The sequence below is a fragment of the Xenopus tropicalis genome, chromosome 3, assembly GCF_000004195.4.
Source record: "Xenopus tropicalis strain Nigerian chromosome 3, UCB_Xtro_10.0, whole genome shotgun sequence".
NCBI lineage: Eukaryota > Metazoa > Chordata > Amphibia > Anura > Pipidae > Xenopus > Xenopus tropicalis.
This window is the reverse complement of record NC_030679.2, coordinates 113,956,650-113,984,036: the sequence shown is the minus strand read 5'-3', so window position 1 is coordinate 113,984,036 and position 27,387 is coordinate 113,956,650. Positions and strand designations below refer to the sequence as shown.

General features: G+C 40.5%; 1 long non-coding RNA gene across 9 annotated transcripts in view; it reads left to right on the top strand.

Moving 5' to 3' along the window:
• LOC105946774 overlaps nt 1-27,387 on the top strand; it is a 55,295-nt gene that overhangs the window by 4,754 nt on the left and 23,154 nt on the right. For 7 of the 9 annotated variants that reach the window (XR_001170225.3, XR_001170223.3, XR_001924254.2 and 4 more), the window contains exons 2-6: nt 10,901-10,998; nt 12,899-13,067; nt 13,502-13,527; nt 17,526-17,666; nt 21,137-21,211. This is a non-coding gene — a long non-coding RNA (uncharacterized LOC105946774). Of the gene's footprint in view, nt 1-10,900; nt 10,999-12,898; nt 13,068-13,501; nt 13,528-17,525; nt 17,667-21,052; nt 21,212-27,387 lie in introns of all 9 variants that reach the window. The other 2 variants (XR_004222061.1, XR_004222060.1) reach the window with 1 other exon arrangement.

Below are 27,387 nucleotides of genomic sequence, written 5' to 3'. Positions count from 1 at the left end.
TTTAAAGATTTATTTCTATTAAGTTTGTGCAGTTGTGCACCCACCCCACTCACACAGTCATATTTAGTGTTTAATCCCCCTAGCCTGTCAGCCCTGTTAACACCCCCCCCCCCAGCTTTATTAACTATCCACCCTTCTTATTTGTTAGTTCAGCACAAGAAAAAATGATTATATATACACGTCCACACAGAGCTAAATATGTCACCATGACATCAGTATGTCAGAAATGCAACCATAGTTTCACATGTCATTAGTCTGCCTTTAAATCATAGGGGCTGGGTGGGGCTGATTTGTTTTTTGTTTTTTTTTACATTCTGCCCAATTTTATATTTATAAAAAAAAAAACTAAAAAAACTTTATGCTACATTTTTGGTCAAAATAAGCGCCAACTTCTACTCTTCTTGGCATTGTAAGGAATGCAGTTAAAGACATTTCTTGCTAATTACATGTTTACTAACTAATGGGAATTACTATTGGTGTTACCACCTCAAAAAAAGCAGGTAGGCACAGTAATTACAGGCTTTAGGGAAAGGAGACTCGGGATCTTATGTAACATAAGTCACTTACTTTGTAATGCTGTAAATAGGAACAGGTAACAATGTAATAATAATAGTTATAAATATGAGTAGGTACAAAGGTATCCTAGATGCCCTATACAGTGGTGACAGTGGTCAGAACTCGAAGTCCTGGTATTATAGTAAATATATATATATATATACATTTCTAAGCTGTTTCAGAAAGTTATTGTAGCAGAATAAGATAAGGGGCTTTACAAGAATTTTCGTGTGCCAGGGTTTGACTCTTGCACAAGGCAGTGCATTAGAATTTGTGATGTTTAAAAGATCAGTAGGGATCACTTGAAATATGTGCTCCAGCTTTGCTTCCATAGCCACATGGGCTTTCATGTAGAGCAGAGTGGAGTTCACTAGCTGAGGTTTTTTAAACTTTGGCCCCCATTGTAGTGATAGAGGCAACTCTGCTCCCAGGGGTCAGGGGTGAGGATTGCCTTGGCCCCTATGTGCCGGATGATTGTTAGGCTGAAGCCACAATTCCAAAAGCCCAACAAGTCATTGTAAAAAAAAAATAAATAAATAAAAAACAAAACAGGACAACGTGGTGAATTTGGAGTTCACTATTTACGATTTGTTTCTGATTTTGTGCCATAATACATTTTTGTAGCTGCAGAATAGAAACGGTGGCTCTTTGCTTAGGAGACTGGATTCACTCGCCTGGGATTCCCAAGGCTTTGCCTTTGTGTTGCAAGGAATGGGGGTCTCTGAATGGTGTGAAAAGGGACCTAGAGGGTCGCTTCAAATCGATTTTACTTGTTCTCTGTGTCTTTTCGGATCAATGACTCTCAATAGTCTTATATGAGCTCTTTCAACCAAAAAACTTGTGCAACATTTTCTGTCTGTATTTGTGCTAAATACAATAAATTTGATGTTTTTCTTTTCTTTTTAACATTTTTTTTTTTTTTTTTGCCAATCAGAGAAAACTCTTATCATAAAGACAAGCGGGCAAGGTAATTAAGCCCAGGCAAGTAGGATGATTTTGATAATTAGCATGTGCTTTTTAAATCCACCATGCACTGGAATAAACACGTTCATGCAGGCAGAAGATAAGGCGAACAGGTGCCTTTTGTAGAATTTGGGGTCATTTTTATATTATTTCATATTGTCATTTCCCTTGCAAATAATCGGCAAGTTTAATGCACATGCATTCTGCGTTTGCCAGTATAAATGCAGTGAGAAGGCTGCCACAGATACCCCATATTTCCTTTCAAATAGCAGCAGAATTAAAAGGTAAATTCAAATCCAAAGTTGACAAATCATATGCACGTCTTGATCTGATAAATTTGTTTGCCAGCCCACGTTTAAATCCATCATGGAATGGCCACAAAAAAACTGTATTTGAACAAGTTCTTTCAGTGTTTAATGTAATTAATACAAGTCATGCTATTACAATGTATTGATGGATTTAAATACATTATGGCCATAAAATTTAGCGCTGATTGCAGCGGCCAGGGTGGGGTGGAATTACTATGATTAATTTTTTTTGTTGTACCCCTTTCTCTAGAAAGAATCGCCTTCTGTATACATAGGTAATACTGTACTCCACAGGTATAAAATAGAATGTAGATAAACACTGTAGCAGTGAAATGAGGTAAGATAAAATGTCACTGGTATTTTTTGAAAGCAGTTGCCTTCACTGAAAATGTACTTACAGCTGGTTTGTATACAAAGTTACTACTGTTTTCTTTAATTAAGGTGGGAGTGGGAAAGGATAAAAGAAACATATTTTTTAGTGAGGTAACTAGTGAGATTGAAAACTACAAAAAGAAAGATGGAAAAAAGAGGAAAAGAGAATCAATAGGGGTAATTATTAGCTGGGCGATATCTATCTATCTATCTATCTATCTATCTATCATCTATCTATCTATCATCTATCTATCTATCATCTATTAATCAGCTATTCTACCACTACTTCTCTCTCTAATCACCAATTATCTATGAACTTTCTATTATCTTTCTCTTTATAACTAATCACTATCTATCTATCTATCTATCTATCTATCTATCTATCTAGCTATCTATCTATCTATCTGTCTATCTATAATCTATCTATCTATCTCTCTATCTAACTATTATCTATCTATCTATCTATCTAATATCTATCTATCTATCTATCTATCTATCTATCATCTATCTGTCTATCATTCTCTCTCTCTCTCTCATCTATCGATCTATCTATCTGTCTATCTATCATCTATCTCTCTATCATCTTTGAGCATACAAAGTGCCTGGGTTGCCAAGAGCATTATTGAGCTAGCCCTGCACCGGACAATGCAATAAGCCCCCCGTAGAGCTGCCTATTGATAAAAAACAGAAGCTGAGATGTCCCCACACTAAATATTTACTGATGACACACAAATAGCTGGGACTGGGCGCTCATCCCCTGTGAGGAAGAAGAGGGAAAAGGTAAATCAGTGTATTAGTGTATATAGAGCACTGAGCACACACTGCCATAGAGGGCTTTAAGATGTGTCTTTAACGGGATGAAAAGAGTTAGGGAAATCGATAGTGAGTGATTAGGAGACCCAGCAGTGACTATTCTCTTAGTGCAGACACAACATTCATTTATCTGCAACAGAAGAGAATAAAGGCTAGTGTGGGGACAGGACAGACATTTACAGCAAAGCTCAAGGCAATGTATATAGAGTAGGGCGCTAACTGCCCTGGGTGAGGGCAACCTGCTATCAGTTAGACTTCCATGCTGAGAATAAGGACTTCACAGTGGCCCCCAGCGTTGGGCTTGTATCCCATTTGCTTACTTACCCCTAAGCAGGTGTCTGTAGCAACATAAAAGTGACACGATGTCTCTATGGCATACTACTGGCATATATTTCAAATATTATTAATATAGTTTAGGCAGTTTTTATTGTATGGGTTAAGAAAATAAAAAACCGAATTTATTGAATAAAAGTAAGGTTGCCAGAGTGATCACTAGCATGTGTAAGTGAAGCAGCGAGAAATGGTCACTATCATGTATAAGGGAGATGGAAGAGCTCTCACTAGCATCTGTAAGGGAGTCAGTGATGGGAATGTAACCCCTAGGGTGAATTTCCCATAGGCCAGAGGCACACAGTTTGCTCACTATGGGACAGATACGGGCTATTGTGCAGCAGGAGCTGACGATCTGCTCTCACTGGTGTCTGTAAGACACACAGGGCGCTGGGTAGGAATGTGGCGCTGCAGGGGTGGCACTGGCAGCTCAGGCTAAAGAGACGCAGTGACAAATCGCTGAAGGGAAGCAGAGCATTTAACCCTTGGCACTGTGCTGATGGCAGAGGACGGGCTGGGTGCAGGGGCTACTGGAAACAAACTTTGAGGTTAGACACATCTGCTAATAATCACCCCGGTCACTCCTCCCATTGAGAAAATGACTTTCCAATGGCCTTAATAAGCCCTCTCCATCTTAATTACGTTAGTGAAGTCACAGACTGCCTTGCCTATTTATACCTATTGACTGTGTGTGTGCTGTACCCAGGGCTAACCATACACTGATAATATATACAGGCAGCTCCACCCTGGCTCTGCACCTTCACATTAACCCATTCGGCCCTTCAGTAGAAGTCAAACTAAATATACACGTGGCTTGATTTCACCAGAGCTGGGTGGGTTCGCTATTTATCGATCAGCTAGGTTAATAAAGTGCAGGGCTATAGTGAATGATTTATGGATGAAACAATGCATCAAATTAAATAGGATTTATTAAATCAGTAGACTAAAAAAAAGGTAAAAAAAAGGAGAGAGGTCAGAATTGTATTGGTGGTGAATTAGTTAAACCCTCCAGCCATTCTTTATGGGAGCAGCTAAATCTCAGGTGCCCAGCAGCAGCTTCCACAGGCAGTTACAGCAAGAGGGCACCTTCTCACTAGATAAACTACTGGCTCCCTCCTTTGCCATTCCGTTTATCTCCACTTGCATCAGTCGTTTTGTGCAAGGAACCAGCACTGAAAACCCCACTACAGAGGTTAAAAAGAGCCATGTATTTAGTAAAAAAGCGTTAATTGCTGCCTCCCTAATTCTGATCAGGCAAAGCAGCTAAGAAACGTCTGCTAACGCTTATGCGATCGATAGAAATATCCAGGTAGCAGTAAAGTTCATGTGCGACCATTTCCCAGCTAAACCCAAGTGACTCACTTGTCATTCCCTGCATTAGTCGCATTTAAAGGTGCAGTAGGAATGGCAAGTGCTGTGTGGGGTAACTGACACTTTCATAGAAGGAATTTGACACTTTAGGGCTGTATATGTTTGTAAACAAACCCACATGCATGTATTTCTGGGAGTCACTTGACAGACCTGCAGTTTGGAACCACCTAAAGGAGAAGTAAACCCCAAATAATAAAAAAAAATCTAATGCTAAGCAAATATTTAATTGAAAAAATGTGAGTGGCTCTTAAGTTATTTGTAAACGTAACTGCCATTGAAAGTAGTATCTGTGTGTCCCTTCTGCACCGCTGGTCCTGACTCTGTACAATATAGCTAAAGTCAGCTTCACATGTTTCTTCCCAGGCCTGTCACTCAGCTGGCTTCTGCAATATTGTTTCAAAAGTCAGAACCACCACCAGGGGAGAGCAGAGAAAGGAAAAGGCAAATGCTGCTTTGAATAGCAGTTACTTTTATAAATGACTTGCCTAATGAATGTATATTGGAAAGTTGCTTAGGATGACATTTTCTTTCATTAGGCATTTCTGGGTTTACATCCCCTTTAAATGACAGCCAGGGGTGGCTGGAGCAATGTCATGCTGCACACTGCTTGTTAAGGGCTGGGAAGTTTGAACACATTCTGCCTGCTTCTCTCTATCTATCTAGTCTGTGCCCCAGGGCCGCTGAGAGAATGTTACAGATCCAAGATTGCTTTCAGAGTTCTCTCACTGATGATGGATTACCATGTCAATTTAAACGGCATAGGATTAATTTGTTTCAATGATTTCTCTTTAGGATGAATGCCAGTCTTTTTTTTTTCTATCTGTTTTTACTTCCCCGAACAACAAGAAAAAAAAAATCGAGGAAAAAAAGAAAAAAAGAAGAAACTTCTCTTTAACACTTTATTTTGGTGGCGGATTATAGCAAGGGGCAAGCTGGGGCTCATGTTTCTGGAGATCTCCCCATGATTTATCTGCCTCTGTGGTGCAGGCTCCTAAATCCTGAGTGGAAATGATATTGGTTCCAACAAGTTTCCCATAAATACTTGTCTGCTAAGTTATTTAGCGCAGTGCACTTCTCACATACAAGGACTTCATTTGTCTTCAATATTAACATTTAACACATTTAAGTATTCTACCTTAAAAGGCAATTTATTTGTCTGATATAAGTCACATTATTTCTTGGGAATAAGTGCCCTTAAAAACGAATATACATAGAGCAATATTTCTTCTGAGTATTTTTTTCTGTTTGTCTAGATCCAGTAAGTGAAGGGAAGTTATAGATTAAAGAGAGAAAAGCAAAATGAAAGTGACCTAAAATGTTATTTTATCTTAGATTTGGAGGAACTTGCTGATTTACAAACCCATACACATTGTATTACAGCAGGCTGTGTGCACATACATGTGTTTGTGTGTACTTTTGCCTTCCTAGACCCAAGCCAAGCAATGTATAGGAAGTGATGAAGTCCATTTGTTATTGCTGCAAGGGGTAAGGAACCTGGGTAAATGTGTTTGAGAATGGGAAAATAGGTACACAATCTTACATTTGTTTACAATAACACAAAAACGTACCCAATCCCTTTCTTTAAAACAGATGTTGCCCTTAGGAATCTGGTGTCAAGCAACATCACACACAGTATAAAAGAAAACCAGTTGCCTGCAATTTTCCCCACAGTCAGTTGCATGTAAAACCATTTTCATTAGAGGTACAGGTATAGGACCTGTTATCCAGAATTCTTGGGACCTGGGCTTTTCCAGATAAGGGATCTTTCTGTAATTTGGATCTCTGTAAACCCTAAATAAACCCAATAAAATTGCTTTGACTCCTTGGTAACGGGTTTCACATACTTGTACTTGCATCAAAATGTGCTCCTTGCACTTCTGTGTACTTACACTCCTTGCACTGCCTGCCTTTCTTTCCAAATTGATGCAGGGTAACCCTGCATCTACTGCCACCCCCTGACCAGGCAGTAGACCACAGTTCCCTTTGTGCCCAGTGTCAGTAGAAGCAAACTTGCCCCTGAACAATTGGACAGAGATATTACTCGCATGCCACATACCTGTAACAATTGTGTCCAATTTGCAACAAAATGCTCATGCAGTTGCAGTAACTTTGGTGAACTGGGCATATCTGCGCAGCACAATTGCCCCAAGTGCATCACCCCCTTGTGACTGCAATGATGCCTGAATTCTAGGAAAAAACTTTGCATTGTGGGAAACAGACATAATGATCGAGCTCAAAATTGCACTTTGTTCACTTCACTTGCGGGCATAAATCAGCCCTGAGGGCTTTGATCACTAAAGCTTACAATCTACTGGGGTGGGGGGGAGATGGAGGAATACAAGATCCAAATCTCGATAGATTAATTTCCCTGGAGCTATGAACGGTACATTTCTGAAAACAAGTACAGTACATTTCAAGTTGGGCAAATAGCAGTTTCACATAAAGCTACTCATAGTACGTGCCTCCAGTTATTAGTTTCCCATGTGTTCCATACACTCATACAATTTAAAGGGAAACTCTATCCAACAACTGTTTTGATAAGAAATTACATTAGAATGTAAGAAAATGTAATTCTAAGCAACTTTCTAATATACGTGAATTAAAACATTTCAGTGGTTTTAAGTGATGTAAAAATGTAATTGCTGTTGAAAGCAGTATCTGCTGTCTGGCTTTCTACAGAACCAGCAGGGAACAGAAAGGGAACAGAAAGGGATCCAGCTTTCAGCTGCAATTGCATTTAAAAACAACCAAATATTTGTAATGAATTTTTACTGAAAAGCTGTTTAGAATTAAAATGTATTTCATCATGCAAAAACAAAAAACAAAAAAAGGAATGTTTTGGGGTGGAGATCCCCTTATGACAATTTGGGTGAATGTGGTTTAATAACTGTGCTGTGATTGTGTCTGCCGAAGGGATGGGTGATAATCAGGGACATGTTTTTTATTGAAGGAGAGGAAAAATATGAATATGAGAAAACTGATGCACAGGAAACATATTTCCTATAATTTATGTGTTTGGACATTGTACTGTAATGAGTACTGTTTTATTTCAGGATAATATCAGTATATCTGGGCACCAGAGTCCTTCTCATAGTAAAGGTCACCCACATGTGCCCCTACACACACCCACATGTGCCCCTACACACCCACATGTGCCCCTACACGCACCCACATGTGCCCCTACACGCACCCACATGTGCCCCTACACGCACCCACATGTGCCCCTACACACCCACATGTGCCTCTACACACACCCACACATGTGCCCCTACACACCCACATGTGCCCCTACACACACACACACATGTGCCCCTACACACCCACATGTGCCCCTACACACACACACACATGTGCCCCTACACACCCACATGTTCCCCTACACACACCCACATGTGCCCCTACACACACCCACATGTGCCCCTACACACCCACATGTGCCCCTACACACCCACATGTGCCTCTACACACCCACATGTTCCCCTACACACACACACATGTGCCCCTACACACACCCACATGTGCCCCTACACACCCACATGTGCCCCTACACACCCACATGTGCCTCTACACACCCACATGTGCCCCTACACACACCCACATGTGCCCCTACACACACCCACATGTGCCTCTACACACCCACATGTTCCCCTACACACTCACATGTGCCCCTACACACACCCACATGTTCCCCTACACACTCACATGTGCCCCTACACACCCACATGTTCCCCTACACACTCACATGTGCCCCTACACACACCCACATGTTCCCCTACACACTCACATGTGCCCCTACACACCCACATGTGCCCCTACACACACCCACATGTGCCTCTACACACCCACATGTTCCCCTACACACTCACATGTGCCCCTACACACCCACATGTGCCTCTACACACCCACATGTTCCCCTACACACACCCACATGTGCCCCTACACACACCCACATGTGCCTCTACACACCCACATGTGCCCCTACACACCCACATGTGCCTCTACACACCCACATGTGCCCCTACACACCCTCATGTGCCCCTACACACCCACATGTGCTTCTACACACCCACATGTGCCCCTACACACCCACATGTGCCCCCACACACACCCACATGTGCCCCTACACACCCTCATGTGCCCCTACACACCCACATGTGCCCCTACACACCCACATGTGCCCCCACACACACCCACATGTTCCCCTACACACACCCACATGTTCCCCTACACACACCCACATGTTCCCCTACACACCCACATGTGAAACATTTAACCCTTCAAATCCTAATTAGCATATGCTAATTAGGGTTCGGATTCGGTTTGGTCAGGACCGTGGATTCGCCCGAATCTGAACCCTGCCGAAAAAGGCCGGATCCTGGCCGAATACCAAACCGAATCTTGGATTTGGTACATCTCTAATTTACATACATGGCGCTGTTTCCTTTGGCTAAGCTTCATTATCTCAGTTACGCTAATCCAGTTAGGGGCTCACAATCTCACAGTGATGCAAACAGTGGGATTCATATTGCATCTGGGACCGCTGAGATCTGAATAGAGATGTAGCGAACTGTTCGCCGGAGAACTAATTCGCACGAAAATCGGGTGTTCGCAAGTTCGCAAGTTCGCGAACTTTTAGCGATGTTCGCAATTTAGGGTTCGCCTTAGCTGGAGCCAAATTTTGACCTCTCACCCCAGAGCCAGCAGATACATGGCAGCCAATCAGGCAGCTCTCCCTCCTGGACCACCCCCGGACCACTCCCTTCCATATATAAACCGAAGCCCAGCAGCCATTTTACATTCTGCCTGTGTGTGCTTGATGAGTTAGCATAGGGAGAGAGCTGTGCAGGGGTTTGAGGGACAGTTTAGGTAGCTTTGCTGACTAGTGATCTACTTTCTACTGCTCTGTATGTAGCTGCTGGGGGCAGCTGTCCTGCTGATCTCATCTGCTGTAACCCAATAGTCCTTGTAAAAGCAGTTTATTACACAAGTTTAGAAATGTAGTGTGATTTCTGCCCTTTACAGCACAAAACGCAACGCTGTGTCAACAACGTATTTTTCAGAGAAATTTTTACCCTTGATCCCCCTCCTGCATGCCACTGTCCAGGTCGTGGCACCCTTTAAACAACTTTAAAATCAGTTTTCTGGCCAGAAATGGCTTTTCTAGGTTTTAAAGTTCGCCTTCTCATTGAAGTCTATGGGGTTCGCAAAGTTTGCAAAAGTTCGCACTTTTTGGCAGAAGTTCGCGAACGGGTTCGCGAACTTTTTTTATGAGGTTCACTACATCTCTAGATCTGAATGCTCTGATATAACATATATAGAATTTTTGCCATAAAGCATGACAGAACTGCTGCTTTGCGAGAGACATGAGTCAAAACCATCTGGATCATTTTTCCTATACAAAAAGCAGTTATATTTCAGTACTTGAATAATTTCTTTATGCACAAATACAGACTTTATTTTCATGTTGATACTGTTTCTCTTTCTTTTATTCTGTCGTGAGGAAGTATTTTAAGTATTTACAGACTTCTTTGATTATTTAATTTTTGCATTACCCCTGCCCCTCTCTCAGTGACCCCAGCAACCACACTGCAGAATGATTTCCAAATTCTTTTAGAATAACATTGTTGTTTAATAAGTACTTTCACCATTTGTTTGTGTCTGTACCTTTTATTAACCTAACAACTGGAAGGGACAGCAAAAGGAATTTTCTTTAATAGAAATATTGCTTGATCAGTTGACTGCATATAGCTTAAAAATTACCCTTTAGTGAGCCTCAAATCCATATTTATTTAGCAGTAAGTTTCCCTTTAATTTCTGGTGGCAGTCCAATTTTACAATTTACAGCAGGTAAGTGGTTTTATTCTTTTTTTTATCGCCAATACAAGCCCTAAATGTTTATGCATATATATGTACTTATGTGTGTATATATATATATATAGTTTCTCCTGTTTAAATAAACACTTTATTTTCTTATAAGTCCTGCGAGAGCGGCTTCTATCTGACACATTGTTTATTGAAATACTTTGAAGACTGCTAAACTATTTTCTATAGACATGAGTGCCGGCAAACTCTTATATATATATATATGGTATATACTGTATATGTAGTTGTCAACTTAAGGATGTTACAAAAACAAAGATCACATGGTTACAGCCTGTATTTTATTTGCCTCTTAAACTTTTTTACAGAGCACTGTCAGACATAAGAGCTGAGACATCTCCATGCCTAAGGATGCTGGGGGGAGCTGGTGGGACCCATCCCGGATATCCCTGCTTTTGCTTGAAAGGTAATTCCTTTTTAGATGCCAAGTGCCAGATTAAATGGAAAACTAGCGTATGTGTTTGGCTGTGATACAGTATAAAAGGATAGATTCAGTGGGAGATTTGCATGAGGACCTGGAATGAAGATGTTATGAGGCTGGGACAGGGTGCGGGAGTTTGGGTGCTGGACACAGATGGAGATACCTATTGAATAGTATGTGAGGAAGATTAATAGGGAGTGTCAGGGGTGTCAGGGTTGGGAAAGCTCTGCTTTGCTCCATATTCCTAACAGTAGCAGATAAATTACTGATGGACGCTGAGTTATCCTCCCCATTCCCTATCATTAGACACTATATCAAACTGAGCACTTACTTGCAATCGAAAATGCCACATTGCCTGAAAAAAACATATTATGCCTGCTAAGTACTTACTAGAGAAGTGTAAGACCATTCCTTGTTTTTTTTTTTCTTTCTGTAGGATACAGGACATTCATTTGCCTTAAACTGTTAACCCACTAACTGCCAAATTAAATAGAGCACTTCAGATACCCAGCATTCCCCCCAGTCCCTAGAGAGGAATGCATGACATATGACCTGTCACTAAAAGGAATGTAAATTAAAGAAATAAAATGCAAAGGCCATGCCGTCCAGTTTTGCTGGGCAAAAAAGCTTTAGTAAGCATTTAATTGCCTAAGTGATATTCTGTATGCAGCAATTCTGATTTCTTATACGCAGGCAGACATTGGATGATAGCTTTATATTTAAGGGCAGACTCCCCCGTTTTACTGCTAATTTTATGTACTAGGAATACCCAGTGCCTATCCTTTAGAGAACAGAACATTTTAACAAGATTAAGCATAGAATATTAAAAAAAGGCCCCTGTTTTGTAGAGCTTGCAATCTAAGTAGTTGGGTAGTTTACAGACACAAATAGGAGGGTAATAAATGCAGCAATTTACAGTGGTTTTATACATTGCCTTGTAAGTGCCAAGACTGAATCAGTATTATATACATGACCTACAGCAGATACTGTAGACACTGAACATCAGAAGGTTGTATAATGTGATTTATTGATCATGTATATAATATAATGCATATTTATGTTCCAGCTATAGATAGATGCACATATATAATATTCTCCATAAATAAATAAAATATGTGTTGTTATGAAACTGCGCCTAGGAAACACATCTTTTATAGTTATGAGTAACTATAGCCATGATTTACTGCATTAATATTAGGCAGACGTATATCCACAAGCCGACGATATATCCTGTTTTATGCAGTTAGTTAACACCTTACTTACCCAGAAGTGGTGTAAAGAAGCCGCTTGGAATATGTTTAGGCAATAGAAAAATTCACAAGGACAATTCCATTTGATGTGCATATCATCTGCATATAATCATCATTACAGCTTGGAATGTTTGCACATACGTAATTACAGAATGGAATGTTTTCTTGGGCTGCGTTTGAATATCCAGGCAGTATATTATCAGTATAAGTAAATGCCCCTCGGAATATGAGCACCATCATTAGAAAGTATTTATAAAGCACCAACATATTCTGCAGTGGTGTACAACACAGTGTAGGTTGTATCTTACTGGGCACTTTAATTGCCACTTAAGGGCAACCCTTGTTACTGGTGTGCATTTTAGGGTGTCAGCTGCCTGCTGAAGGCTACTGCTGGTGATCTCTATTCTGTCAGTCGGAAGTGACTTGTAGTGAACCCCCCTCCAATATAATATATATATATATATATATTTATAAAGTGCTACATATATATATGTAGCACTTTATAAATGTGTGTTAATAATTTAGTATAGGGAAACAATCCAGCTTGTTATCTGTTCATTATAGGGCTGGTGAAAACACATGGTCATTCTCTTCTGAAGGAACCTTAACCAGACAAATGCATCTATTTTTCCTAGACCAGCAGCGAGTCGCCCTTGGAAATCCACCAGGCGCTGAATTCAAAATGACCAACATCGGCCACCAGCATTTTTTTTTCCATTTAGATGAACAGGAAATCATGGGACTACTATCAGCTTCCTGCCAGATTTCAGCACTTGGTACAAGGATTCCCTGCTGACAGAAAGGGTAATGAAGAACTTGGTGGCCCCATGCCTTTATTTATATTTTTTCTTTTCTATTAATTGAATGGAAATTATATAAATATATATACAGGTATGGGGCCTGTTATTCAGAATTCTGGGGTTTTCCAGATAAGGGATATTTCTGTAATTTGGATCTCCATACATTAAAGCTACTAAAAAGTAATTGAAACATTGCAACAGAATATAGGGTTGCATTTGTAACTCACAAAAATGCATGTAAACTTGTTTTTTTACAGGCTCAGCATGCATTTGTAAACGCATGCAAAAAAAACACTTGTGTGTAAGAGCCCTAATGAGTACTTTGTTTGGAATTGCTACTGGCCTTGCTATGTATCTGAAATAAAACCGTTGTGCTGCCATGAAGTTTGATCTGATTGCGAAAAGCATTTGTTAATTGGTTATATCTTTTTCTTGCAGAATAAGAAGACTGATAAGGAAGACAGGTAAGAATAATTACAATTCAAGTACAATTAGAACAGGTAATGTTATTTTACAGTTGTTTTTGTTCTAATAAACACATTGTTGGGTTTCTACTGACATTATTGCCACTCGAGTTAACCTCTGCAGTACTAAGCAAAACACAAGGGAAGCTAAATAAATAACAGAAGCATTTTAATCTATAATATAATACTGTATATCAGTAATACACAAGAGCCATAAATATCCTGTAAAATATATCCTTGGCGCTTAGTGATGTCATCAGTGGTGTTCAGTGCTTAGTTATCATTTATGCCACATGGGTATCATAAATAATAATAGAACCAGGGTTATATGAATATATCAGAGGTTTCCTCACAGTTGCATTACCTTAAATGGTCAAGTGATTTCTAAGTGATCTTTAATTTCCTTATACTTTTACAATAAGGGGAGCATTATTCCCTCTATAATACACATTTTTATGTGGACCAGGTTCTAAGTGACCCATAAATAAAATAGATATAATTCATCCAAAATGTGCTGTCTATAGAGCAAGACATAATAAGCAGTAGTGCCAGCCATGATGTTTTCTTGAGAACTTAGTTTATTGGATGATTTTAGTTATTCTTAATGTTTTATCATTTATATTTGATGTACCCTTTATAGAGTGCCTGATAGCAGTTGCTTTGTTGGTTTATTCATCCCCTGCTGAATGGAACACAGAAATGCACCATTATCGCTATCTTACATCTCACTTCTCCTGTTATAGTTTTGTTTAACCAGTTTTACTTACATATATATATATATATATATATATATATATATATATATATATATATATATATATATATATATATATATACAGTGGTGTGAAAAACTATTTGCCCCTGATTTCTTATTCTTTTGCATGTTTGTCACACTTAAATGTTTCTGCTCATCAAAAACCGTTAACTATTAGTCAAAGATAACATAATTGAACACAAAATGCAGTTTTTAAATGAAGGTTTACGTTATTAAGGGAGAAAAAAAACTCCAAATCTACATGGCCCTGTGTGAAAAAGTGATTGCCCCCCTTGTTAAAAAATAACTTAACTGTGGTTTATCAATTTCAATTTTCAATTTCAATATCAATTTCTCTAGTCACCCCCAGGCCTGATTACTGCCACACCTGTTTCAATCAAGAAATCACTTAAATAGGAGCTACCTGACACAGAGAAGTAGACCAAAAGCACCTCAAAAGCTAGACATCATGCCAAGATCCAAAGAAATTCAGGAACAAATGAGAACAAAAGTAATTGAGATCTATCAGTCTGGTAAAGGTTATAAAGCCATTTCTAAAGCATTGGGACTCCAGCGAACCACAGTGAGAGCCATTATCCACAAATGGCAAAAACATGGAACAGTGGTGAACCTTCCCAGGAGTGGCCGGCCGACCAAAATTACCCCAAGAGCGCAGAGACAACTCATCCGAGAGGCCACAAAAGACCCCAGGACAACATCTAAAGAACTGCAGGCCTCACTTGCCTCAATTAAGGTCAGTGTTCACGACTCCACCATAAGAAAGAGACTGGGCAAAAACGGCCTGCATGGCAGATTTCCAAGGCGCAAACCACTTTTAAGCAAAAAGAACATTATGGCTCGTCTCAATTTTGCTAAAAAACATCTCAATGATTGCCAAGATCAATATCTTGTGGACCGACGAGACAAAAGTTGAACTTTTTGGAAGGTGCGTGTCCCGTTACATCTGGCGTAAAAGTAACACAGCATTTCAGAAAAAGAACATCATACCAACAGTAAAATATGGTGGTGGTAGTGTGATGGTCTGGGGTTGTTTTGCTGCTTCAGGACCTGGAAGGCTTGCTGTGATAGATGGAACCATGAATTCTACTGTCTACCAAAAACTCCTGAAGGAGAATGTCCGGCCATCTGTTCGTCAACTCAAGCTGAAGCGATCTTGGGTGCTGCAGCAGGACAATGACCCAAAACACACCAGCAAATCCACCTCCGAATGGCTGAAGAAAAACAAAATGAAGACTTTGGAGTGGCCTAGTCAAAGTCCTGACCTGAATCCTATTGAGATGTTGTGGCATGACCTTAAAAAGGCGGTTCATGCTAGAAAACCCTCAAATAAAGCTGAATTACAACAATTCTGCAAAGATGAGTGGGCCAAAATTCCTCCAGAGCGCTGTAAAAGACTCGTTGCAAGTTATCGCAAACGCTTGATTGCAGTTATTGCTGCTAAGGGTGGCCCAACCAGTTATTAGGTTCAGGGGGCAATTACTTTTTCACACAGGGCCATGTAGGTTTGGATTTTTTTTCTCCCTAAATAATAAAAACCCTCATTTAAAAACTGCATTTTGTGTTTACTTGTGTTATCTTTGACTAATAGTTAAATGTGTTTGATGATCAGAAACATTTTGTGTGACAAACATGCAAAAGAATAAGAAATCAGGAAGGGGGCAAATAGTTTTTCACACCACTGTATATATATATATATATATATACACAGTATATATATCAGTCTTTCTAGTGTCTGCACTCCAAGGCTTATAACCATGCGGGGTGCACAGCGAAATGTTAAATATTTAACAAAAAATGCTCAGTGGCCAGCATTGTTTTGAAAGAATCCGACCTATTAAACAATATGTCTAAATAAGTATATGATGGTTTTTTTAAAGGGTGTGCTGGCCACTGAGCATTTTTTGTAAATGGAGGCCCCAAACAGCCACCCACAGCCCAATAAATAGTGACTGTTTATGGCATCTTACAACAGCCCCTTTGGCATTTGCCAGAATCCAGAGATTGTCAGTCTGGACCTGGCATAGGGCACAGCACACTCCTGTACAAGAGCACAGGTAGACAATATTACTAGCTGAATAGTAATTTAATCACCACAGTTTTGTTTTATTGGCACTTTTATGCACAGCAAAATATTAGTTGCCAAGATACAGACCACCGGTATTGTTAAGTAACACCATATAATACTGTATACATGAACCATTACGACCCACATTAAAACTGTAAAGCTGGGATTTTGCCCCTCCCAGAGCACCTATTAAACCTGACCCATCATATCCGTGATTCACTGCTTCTAGCAATTTTAAAGACTTGTTGACTGCTGCCCCGACTGATATAAAGTTCTATGTCCTTATGGGAAAAAAACACATTCTTGGCCAACGTACAAGGGACAGTGTAAATGATGTGCTTGTGGAAATGTGAAGCAACTTGGCTCAATCGGTGAGAAAATGGAAACGGGAGGTTCACAGATTTGCATAGCCCTTTACTTTTGGGACAGGCTGCTAATGGTTATAGAGTTGTGATGCTTGGCCCTTGATAAATAATTACTACTAATAAAACCAATGAATTTTGTGCAATAAAGTCGAAATGTGAGGTGGGGACACTGCTGGTGAAGGAGGATGAGTAGCTCCAAGGATGTTGCTGTATTTATTTTAGTCGGTTGCACAGCCATTACATGGCAAGTCTTTCTCCTACAATATTTACAGACAGGCAGTTTTTTTGACACTTTGGGTTTTTTGATTATTATGGATGTCACTGCCAGCCACCTCTTCCCATTCACGTATATAGTGCAGGGGTGCAGTGGAATGGTGTGGTATTGAGTCAGGCTTCTCATTAGTAGGACCATGGATAAGCAAATACCTCTGTACAAGGCCCTGTAGCTAAACTGAGCTTAGTTTTGTTGTAGAAGAGCCAGAATACTAAAATAAGCTGTGATAAAACAAAATGTCCCTACCCAGCCCTTAGGGACCACCAAACAGGCTAGGCTTTGGGTTCCCTTGTCTGAACCCAGGTGGTACTATCAGATGGCGTAAGGGTGCTCAGTCATTTTGATTAACTTGCCTGTTTTCAAGCAAGGTTACTCTTAAATCCAGGCCTGTTATGGGGTCCCGGGGGACTGCGCTCAGAAACACAGTGTTACAGCACTGACAGATATGGATGTAAATAGTTCCTTACCTTGACATCACTTAAGATATATGAAATTGTCTCTCTGTGTTGTTTTTATTAGGGCTCAGTGAAACATTTTTCTGCGCCTGTTTCTCTACACCAAAGACTTTTTCACATAGTAGAAATACTGAAGATCAGCGTTTAAAGCGACAGCAGGATTCAACATTATGAAAATGTATTCAACATATCTCTGAACCAGAAGGTAAGGAATGTGTTATCTATGTGATTTCTGTTAGAAAAACTGGCTACTCTGTAGCCAAAGCAATTGCTAGGTTTTTGCTCAGATATTAGGAAAAGGTGATGTACCGTGTTAGCCAGTCAAAAAATGTTTACAGGGTAACCCTTTTGAAATAAAAAATAACAAAAGTGGTATAAAGGTGATACCTTTATTGGCTAACTAAGATAACCATAGCAAGCTTTCAGAACATTTTAGTTCCTTTTTCAAGCTGATTAGGAACTAAAATGTTCTGAAAGCTTGCTATGATTATCTTAGTTAGCCAATTAAGGTATCACCTTTATACCACTTTTGTTATTTTTTATTTCAAAAGGGTTACCCTGTAAACATGCTCAGATATTAGTGGCACTGGCAGGTTTTTTTTTATGGAACTAGGGTGTAACCACTAGGGGGCACTTATCAAAGAGTAATAATACAAAAATAGGTGTAAATTTATGCTATTTTCTCTTTCCTAACAGCCTATGGGAATTAGTTCTTCATACCTTAAGCCTACTAATAATTTAAACACTAAATAAACCCAGAAGGGTTGTTCTTATACCGATATGGATTCATGGATTCATGCAGCTAAGTTACCATCAAGTACAAGGTGCTGTTTTATTATTAAATAGGAAAAGGAAATCACTAAAATAAATTATTTCCATTATAATAAATATAACTGGAAATATAAATCAGACATCTCCCTTTAAATGATTAAAAAGACATTTTATGAGCTCTAATATTTTTTTTTTGCTGGAAGGAACTTTTCACAAAGCAAGTAATGTTGGTAGCAGCAGTTCAGCAACAGCTGGAGTGCCACGGGTAGGAGGCCATCACATCAGTGGCGGCTTATCAAACCCAGGAATGCAGGCATAGAGTACAGGGGGTGTGCGTTACTTGGAAAGAAGTGTTACTGTGGTTTAAATCATGGTTGCTCTCTAGGCAGAGGGCTAAGATATTAGTGCCGGGACAGATGCTTTAAGTCAAACCAACAGCTCTGTGCAAGGCAAGATTAATGTTATCTGGAGTTTGTATAAAATTGCTCAGCAGAGAGAGTTTGTGCCCCACTTGTGTAACTATTAAACCTACAGCGTCTTTTCCTGCAATAACCCAAATAACCAGTGCTTTTAATGATTCTGTCCCCTCACTCTCTGTTTCTTTCTTATACTAAATATAAAATATAGTGACCCTGCTTAATGGGCAGAGTACTTGTATGGTCTCTTGCAGGTGTTTCAACACAAACCTCCCCCCAGCTAATTTGGGTTAATGTTTTGTAATGAATAGAATGTATTATACATGATTATGTTTTATAGTTATCTGATGTCTATGTAGCACATTTCTTTCACCAGGCATGGGTACGCAGTAAAATTCCACATTTTGCCACGGGCAAATTTTTCCAGAGACTGTGGCAAAAATTTTCAGCAAAAAAATTTGCTGAGACAAAAATGTTGCCAAGACAGAATTGTTGCTGTGATAAAAAAGTCACTGCAAAAAAAAAAAAAAAACACCCTTGCCCTTAATGCATTTGGAGTGAAAAAAAAGTTGCACATAAAAAATGTCACCTGCGTAAAAATTTGTCGCGCATAAAAATTGTCGCAAGGAAAAAAAAAGTTGCCCATTGACTTCAATGTGTTTTGCTAATTTTTTGCCGTTTCACTTTGCTGTAAAATTTGCGAAACACATTGAAGTCAATGGGTGACTTTTTTTACTCGCAACAATTTTTACACAGTGTTACAGATTGAAAACTGGAGCAGAGGGACCTTCCAGTCTGGCAACACCTCCCAAGTTCCCTGACTCAGATCTGGGAACAGACAGTATAGATGTAGGCATATATTTATTTAGGTTAATTCCCCATATGTCATGTTGTTTCTGTGACTTTTCAAATAATAAATGCTCAGAAACATCATTAATTTTAATCTTTTTTTGTTACACTGGAACCCTGATGAACAGGCAACACAGTGCAGTTATTACCCAACCAGGGCCAGAACAGTGACTAAATTGTCAGCATTGCTCCATGCTCCTGGTGAGGAGTAAGCCATTTGGCATCAGTGGGCCAGTTATGTACAGAGGTTGCTGTTGGCATCCTATTGACTGTACCACAATGTCTTATGCTGCCCAGACAATGCCAAGTGCTGGTTGTTATCATGGTGGTGCTTTCTCACATCATCACCCTTGTCTGGTCCAAGGATCTATATCCTTGGACCAGACAAGGGTGATATGGACCAGCCTCCTATGCTCTGAGCAATGAGAACATGAGCTAAAGGGACAGAGAACTAAAGGGCCACACATACATGCTTTGGCCACCAATCCATCCACTGAGGGAATGAAAGACAGCAGCTGCTCTTCACTTTCTCCTCTACCCATCCACAATGCTATAGCCTGGTATATAATAATTAGCATTACATTAATCATCTTCATGCTTCTCTATTCCTGCTAATTTTATGTTTCTCTGCCCTACAGATTTACTATGTAGATAATAATAAATGTAAAAATCTAGATTTAGAAACAACAATCAGCAACAGTTCTATTATTAAAAATGTAACTTTTTGAGAGGAAGCACCTAATGTTTGCAGTAGGTGGATGAGATAGCACACCCTGTAAACTCATTAGGGCTCTTGTATATCCCCAAGTGCAGATGGTGTCCCTACACTTTTCCTGCAGTCAGTTGCACATAACACCACTTAAATTAAAGGTACTATGGCACTGTAATAATGCTAGAATTCTGGGGGAAAACACATGGCTATTGCACTCGAAATTGCACTTTTTTTTACTGCACTTGTGGACGTCCATATGCCCTATTATATACATCAGCCCAAAAACTCTAGTTGCAATGGAAACTTTACACTCTGTATCTTTTCTACGTCCTGAGGAAAGTATAGGAAATAATGTTGATAAATGAAATTTGAAACATTTGAATTGGCTCCAGAGCTCTCTGGCACACAGTCAACCTTTCTTTGGCAAGAACAAGCTTTTAAACATGCTTGAAATATGTACATGTACTTCTAAGTGTGATTTTGCTGCTCAGTCAGTTTTGTAAGGGAGAAAAAACTCCAAACTTTTAAAACCTTAAATATTTAAAAGACATATTTACAAGAATAATAAAAAAAAAGAGTAAAAAATCACTGGGCATTTTACTTGGAACTTGAGTTACTTCTGAGAAACTATGATATAAACTTGTGGAAAGAAACATAAAAGTGGGGGGTTACAAACGTAGTGACGGTGAATAGAGAAATAAGGCTAAATTATACCCAGGACATTTATCCAATGGCAAACTTTACATTTTCAATAGTTTTTCAATTTTTGTCTCAAATTAACGCAAAACTTGTTTTTGCTGGCAGTCTACATTTATTACATTATATTGTACTTTTGTTCCTTAGCCAACCATATGAATATACCCTTAAGTGAATGGCACATGTGAACATATGCTAGCCAATAATGTTTCACTTTGTCGATTGGTCTAGATGACGATGTCAGAATTACCAGCACTCACTGGTACTGATTCATGGAACATGGGAGGATTCCTGGAAGAACACATGGTAAGGCCTTGGGCGACCATACTCTCTATAAAAACAGCACCAAAACCCACTAGTGTTCATTTCCCTTAAAATGACCATGATGTGCCCAATGCATGGGATTCATTTATAAACACTTGGCAAATTTACACCTGAGCAGTAACCAATAGCAACCGATCAGTGACTAGCTTTGAGCCAGTTGCAAGTAGAATAATAAAATCAAGAATCTGATTGGTTGCCATGGGTAACTGCCCTGGTGCAAATTTGCCCAGTGTTTAGAAATGACCCCACATGATGTCCAGTTCCCATTGCTACCGATAAGCAAGGAAGCCCTGAAGCTATAAACGCAGGGGCTGCATGACAAGGGATCCGAATGACCAGCAGCCAGATTACACTGGTTTATGTTTAAAGATTGAAAAATCAGATGCAGCTGTGATTGGGTGAGAAGCAGTATGTTAAGGAGGGGGAAAGCTGGGCTGGGGGTGGAGAAGGATAGGGATATGATGTCACAAAAGAAGGAGTTCACTTCCTATCTTCTGAACAGGTAGAAACATGAGGCAGAGCTCTCTCTTTAATATATTGTTATTAGCTGCAGTATATACACACTAACTCCTCACTATACTGCTGGCTTTGGGGGTAGAACTATTTGGGCAGCTGTTTGTTAGTCTCTTGCTGTTTGTTTGCAGCTTTACAGCAGTTAATCTCACTGTAGCCACTCAGGCAGCATGGAAGTCAGCCTGGGCCCAAAAATGTACCCTCTCTATTAAATAGGAATCCAGGCTGTGACATTGAGCTGCAGCTACTGCAACTCATTACAGTGTACAGAGAGCTATAGTTGGAGTATACAGAGAGCTGTAGTTGGAGTATACAGAGAGCTGTAGTTGGAGTATACAGAGAGAGCTATAGTTGGAGTATACAGAGAGCTGTAGTTGGATTATACAGAGAGAGCTATAGTTGGAGTATACAGAGAGCTGTAGTTGGATTATACAGAGAGAGCTATAGTTGGAGTATACAGAGAGCTGTAGTTGGAGTATACAGAGAGCTGTAGTTGGAGTATACAGAGAGCTGTAGTTGGAGTATACAGAGAGCTGTAGTTGGAGTATACAGAGAGCTATAGTTGGAGTATACAGAGAGCTATAGTTGGAGTATACAGAGAGCTGTAGTTGAAGTATACAGAGCTGTAGTTGGAGTATACAGAGAGCTACAGTTGGAGTATACAGAGAGAGCTGTAGTTGGAGGTGGGGCTCAGTTGGTAATAAGGCAAAGCCTGAATTCAGTAACTTTCCTGGGCTTTGTTTTACTAACACTACGTATTATACAGTAGTTCTATAGATATAATCATTTGATTCAGCAGCCTGCTGTCAGAGTTTTACCTCTAAATTTACTGGGCCTTATCCAGTTGCGGATGTCATCTATCTATATATTATTAACCCATGCAGAACCTGCCAGATAGCCATCTAGTTATTTGGACAACATTCCTGTAGAGGCTACACTCAGGCTGTGTACCTAGGGCAGAAGTCGTTCTACTGTGTTTCGGCACACACACATATATATATATATATATATATATATATAGAGAGAGAGTGAGGGAGGAGGGGATTACAGTACTATTGCCCCTGTGAGTGTATCATGGACCATGTACAGACCTCTCCTTTTACATAATGTTATTAGTTGAAGTATATACAAATTTACTCCTCATTATACTACTAGCATTGGGGGTAGAACTATTTGGGCAGGCTGCTCAATAGTCGTTTCCTTGTTGTTGCTACAGCAGTTAATTGCACTGTAGTCACTTGGGCAGCAGGGGAGTCAGCCTGAGTCCAAAAAGGCATCCTCTCTATTAAATATAGAAATCCAGGCTGTGACACTGAGCTGCTGCTACTGCAACTCATCAAAGTACACAGAGAGCAGTAGTTTGAGTTTACAGAGAGGAGCTTAGTCAGGAATAGGGCAAAGCCTGAATATAGTAACTTTCCCAGGCTTTGGTTTAAGAAGTCTGTACATTGCATGGTATTTCTATAGATATAGTTCTCGATTTAGCAGCCTTTAGTAGGATCCTTACCTCTAATTTATTGAGTCACAGATTTCAGGTCATGCTCAGAGGACAATCTGCTGCTACTGCAGACAGAACCTAAATATAGTATAATCCTCTATTAGTACAACTAGTAGGAGTCTGATGGGTAAGTATAAAAAACAGAGCCTGCCTATTGTAGCTTAGCTGGGATGCAGCCGACTATTAGCGAGGCAGGTGCTTGATGGGCTTGGGTCCCACAGGAGTGTTGACAATTGGCTGCCTGGTTACACTTGCCCACCCAACCCCTAACGGTTGGGTGGCTGGCATGCCAGGTAGTCCATGAAGGCGGATGGTGGTTTATTACTGGCAAGCATTCCCTCTGAAAAAAGGTTTGTATAAGAAAGCCACAGCTCCTGTGAAAATACCATACGCTTAGCACAATGTCGCTTGCAGTTTCAGGGCACTCAGCTTGCAATTGGGGGGTAGATACAATTTCACCATATCTGTGCAATTATATAGAATTAGCAACCCCAAGATTATATGATAGAGGCCTGCTTACTGTAGCTTATATGTGTATATATATATATGTATGTATATATATATATGTATATTTAAGCTGATCACATGGCTCCCTGGCACAATGCTAGCCTTTAATTCATAGAACTTATTTTTAAATTTTCTGGGCAGAAAGCAGTTCCCCACTGTCAGTATATGATTTGATCACCTGGGGGGGAGGGCATACAAGCAGGCAAGAAACTAATAGCCCCCATTCTCGACAAGGTTATTATTTCTTTCTTTCTGTGGCTAGTTGTCACTACAGTGACTATAATATCAAAGCCTAAGAAAAAGTGGTTGGCTGGCCTTTTCCCTGAGCTGGGCCCTTATGAGCTAGGCTTGCAAGGTTGGATGGAGGTCTCTGCACAAAGGGATGGGCTGTGGCAAAAAGCACAGTAGTCTGTACGGGAGCAGCGACAGGAGCAGTTTGGCCTTACCCTCAAAGCTGGGCATTCACAACGTGGAAGGGCTGCTACGGAAGCAGCATGGTGGAGTGGTTGGTTGGCCTTACCCTCAGAGCTGCGGTAGTGTGTACAGGAACAGCAAGTGTACGGGAGCAGCAACAGGAGCAGTTTGACCTTTTCCTCGAAGCTGGGCATCCACAACGTGGAAGGGCTGCTACGGAAGCAGCATGGTGGAGTGGTTGGTTGGCCTTACCCTCAGAGCTGGGGTCTCTGAGCTGGGTCTCCACATGTGTGGAAGGGCTGCTATGGAAGCAGCATGGTGGAGTGGTGGTTGGCCTTAACCTCAGAGCTGGGGTCTCTGACCTGGGTCTCCACATGTGTGGAAGGGCTGCTATGGAAGCAGCATGGTGGAGTGGTGGTTGGCCTTAACCTCAGAGCTGGGGTCTCTGACCTGGGTCTCCACATGTGTGGAAGGGCTGCTATGGAAGCAGCATGGTGGAGTGGTGGTTGGCCTTACCCTCAGAGCTGGGGTCTCTGAGCTGGGTCTTCACAGTATGGATGGGCAGCTACCGGACCAGTATGGCAAAGTGGTTGGATGACCTTACCCTCTGAGCGAGGCAAGTACAGCCGGAGGGAGGTCTCCACAGAGAGGACAGGCAGCTATGGAGCAGCTTGGTAAGTGGTTGGTTGATCTTACCCTCTGAGCTAGGCGTGTACAGCTGGAGGGCATGGTAAGTGGTTGGTTGACTTGTGCTCCATTGTTATTAATAGAAGTGCAAGTTTGGTATCCAGGATGGAATCAGATTGCCTTTGAAAAGCCGTGTTTGCATCCTAGTCTACCACATGGGCAGAATACATGGTAATTTGCAGCAAAATAATGCTACAAATTTTTAGTCTCTTGGCCAATAGAATGCTCCAGTGGTTTTTGTTTTTTGTGCTCATCAAATCCTCTAGTTGAGAACTATTTGGGCTGATATGCCAGGCATCCTAGTGGGAAGTTTTGCCTTGCTGTAACGTGTCCAAAAAATATACATCCATAACTGGCCATGTTGGTAATTGCACATGGTCATGGATTTAAAGGTATTTCAATAAAGGAAAGTATTTGTTTATGTTTTGCATACATATGATATTTAAAAAAAATAAATAAATAAAAAAATGATTTGTATTTATACCATAGAGCTAATGGCCAATTTTATTCTATCCTGTGGTACAGTATGTGTGATACAAAAAGAAATGTTTTATAACATAGTTAAAAATTTATGGTGGGGACGAACCCAACTGAAGGTTTTCAGTTGGGCTCGTTGTGGCGGTAGGACCTTGCCAGAGTACTGCACAGGAAATTTTAGAAGAGGGAGAAAGGAGCTTCTCTCCTTTGACTGCACGGTGGGTTGATTGATACAGACGCTACTACTGCTTGTGCTAGGTGACAGCCTGCTTGGATTTCCTATCATCGAGGCACTGCAGATTCAGGACCGGCAGCAGGGCTGCTGAACTTCTCTCATGGTGGGAGATGCAGCTCCTGCTGGTAGCAGAGTTTGGGGCCATCCTCTCTGTAGGTAGAGGCAGCCTAATACTCAGTGGTGGATATAATGACATAGTGCTGATCTCAAGTCTTCAGTAAGGAACAGCAGAGCATAGTAGCGATCTCTTATGGAATTCTGGCTTCGAATATTGCCTTGGGGTGAGGCTGGCAAGGTCCTATTTATTTGATAAAATGTAAATAAATGCTGTGGCCTCTTTTTACCCATTACCGTCTCCTGGTGTTTTATTAATGTATGTAACAATGGGGTTCAGAGGGATGGCTGAAGGCGAAAGGAAATTGAGGAGTCCCCTTGTCAAGGAAGCCCTGAAGCTATAAACGCAGGGGCTGCATGACAAGGGATCCGAATGACCAGCAGCCAGATTACACTGGTTTATGTTTAAAGATTGAAAAATCAGATGCAGCTGTGATTGGGTGAGAAGCAGTATGTTAAGGAGGGGGAAAGCTGGGCTGGGGGTGGAGAAGGATAGGGATATGATGTCACAAAAGAAGGAGTTCACTTCCTATCTTCTGAACAGGTAGAAACATCCCACCCACCCTCCCCTCTTTTTTGCATATTTTGTAAAATGCCAGGATATTTTCTTCTTTATGCTCTCATATTATCTGTTAATAACAGAATGTGAATGTTTTCCAATATGCACTGTTATATTGTGGTTTCGGTAACACTATACAGTATGAATGTGAGAGTCTGCATGGTATTATTTATGTTAAATAAAAGTCAAATCCTTGATCCAGGGAATTTTCCGATCGCCAGGTGGGGTCAGGAAGGAATTTTTTCCCTCTTGAGGCATAATTGGCACAGGCTTCAGGCTGGGTTTTTTGCCTTCCTCTGGATCAAAACAGTGGATATATGTTAATGTATTTTAAGTTGTTTCTGTCACAGCAGCAGTAGGACCTTGCCAGAGTACTGCACAGGAAATTTTAGAAGAGGGAGAAAGGAGCTTCTCTCCTTTGACTGCACGGTGGGTTGATTGATACAGACGCTACTACTGCTTGTGCTAGGTGACAGCCTGCTTGGATTTCCTATCATCGAGGCACTGCAGATTCAGGACCGGCAGCAGGGCTGCTGAACTTCTCTCATGGTGGGAGATGCAGCTCCTGCTGGTAGCAGAGTTTGGGGCCATCCTCTCTGTAGGTAGAGGCAGCCTAATACTCAGTGGTGGATATAATGACATAGTGCTGATCTCAAGTCTTCAGTAAGGAACAGCAGAGCATAGTAGCGATCTCTTATGGAATTCTGGCTTCGAATATTGCCTTGGGGTGAGGCTGGCAAGGTCCTATTTATTTGATAAAATGTAAATAAATGCTGTGGCCTCTTTTTACCCATTACCGTCTCCTGGTGTTTTATTAATGTATGTAACAATGGGGTTCAGAGGGATGGCTGAAGGCGAAAGGAAATTGAGGAGTCCCCTTGTCAGGCGGATTTACCGTTGCCAGACAGACCTCAACCTCGTCCAAACTTTGCACTGGTGATTACTCAGCCTGAGGGGCACAGATCTGACCAGTAAAACTATGGCAATATTTCCGCATAACAATTTTTTCAAAAGAAATATGACCTGTTTGTATTATACATTTTTAATTTTGCTTACAACAGCAATTTCATTTTCAGATCTACAAAGATATTTTGTAGATAACAAGGAGCTTTCTGCTATTCCTTATTGCTACTTATTATTTCTGCTCCTGTTTA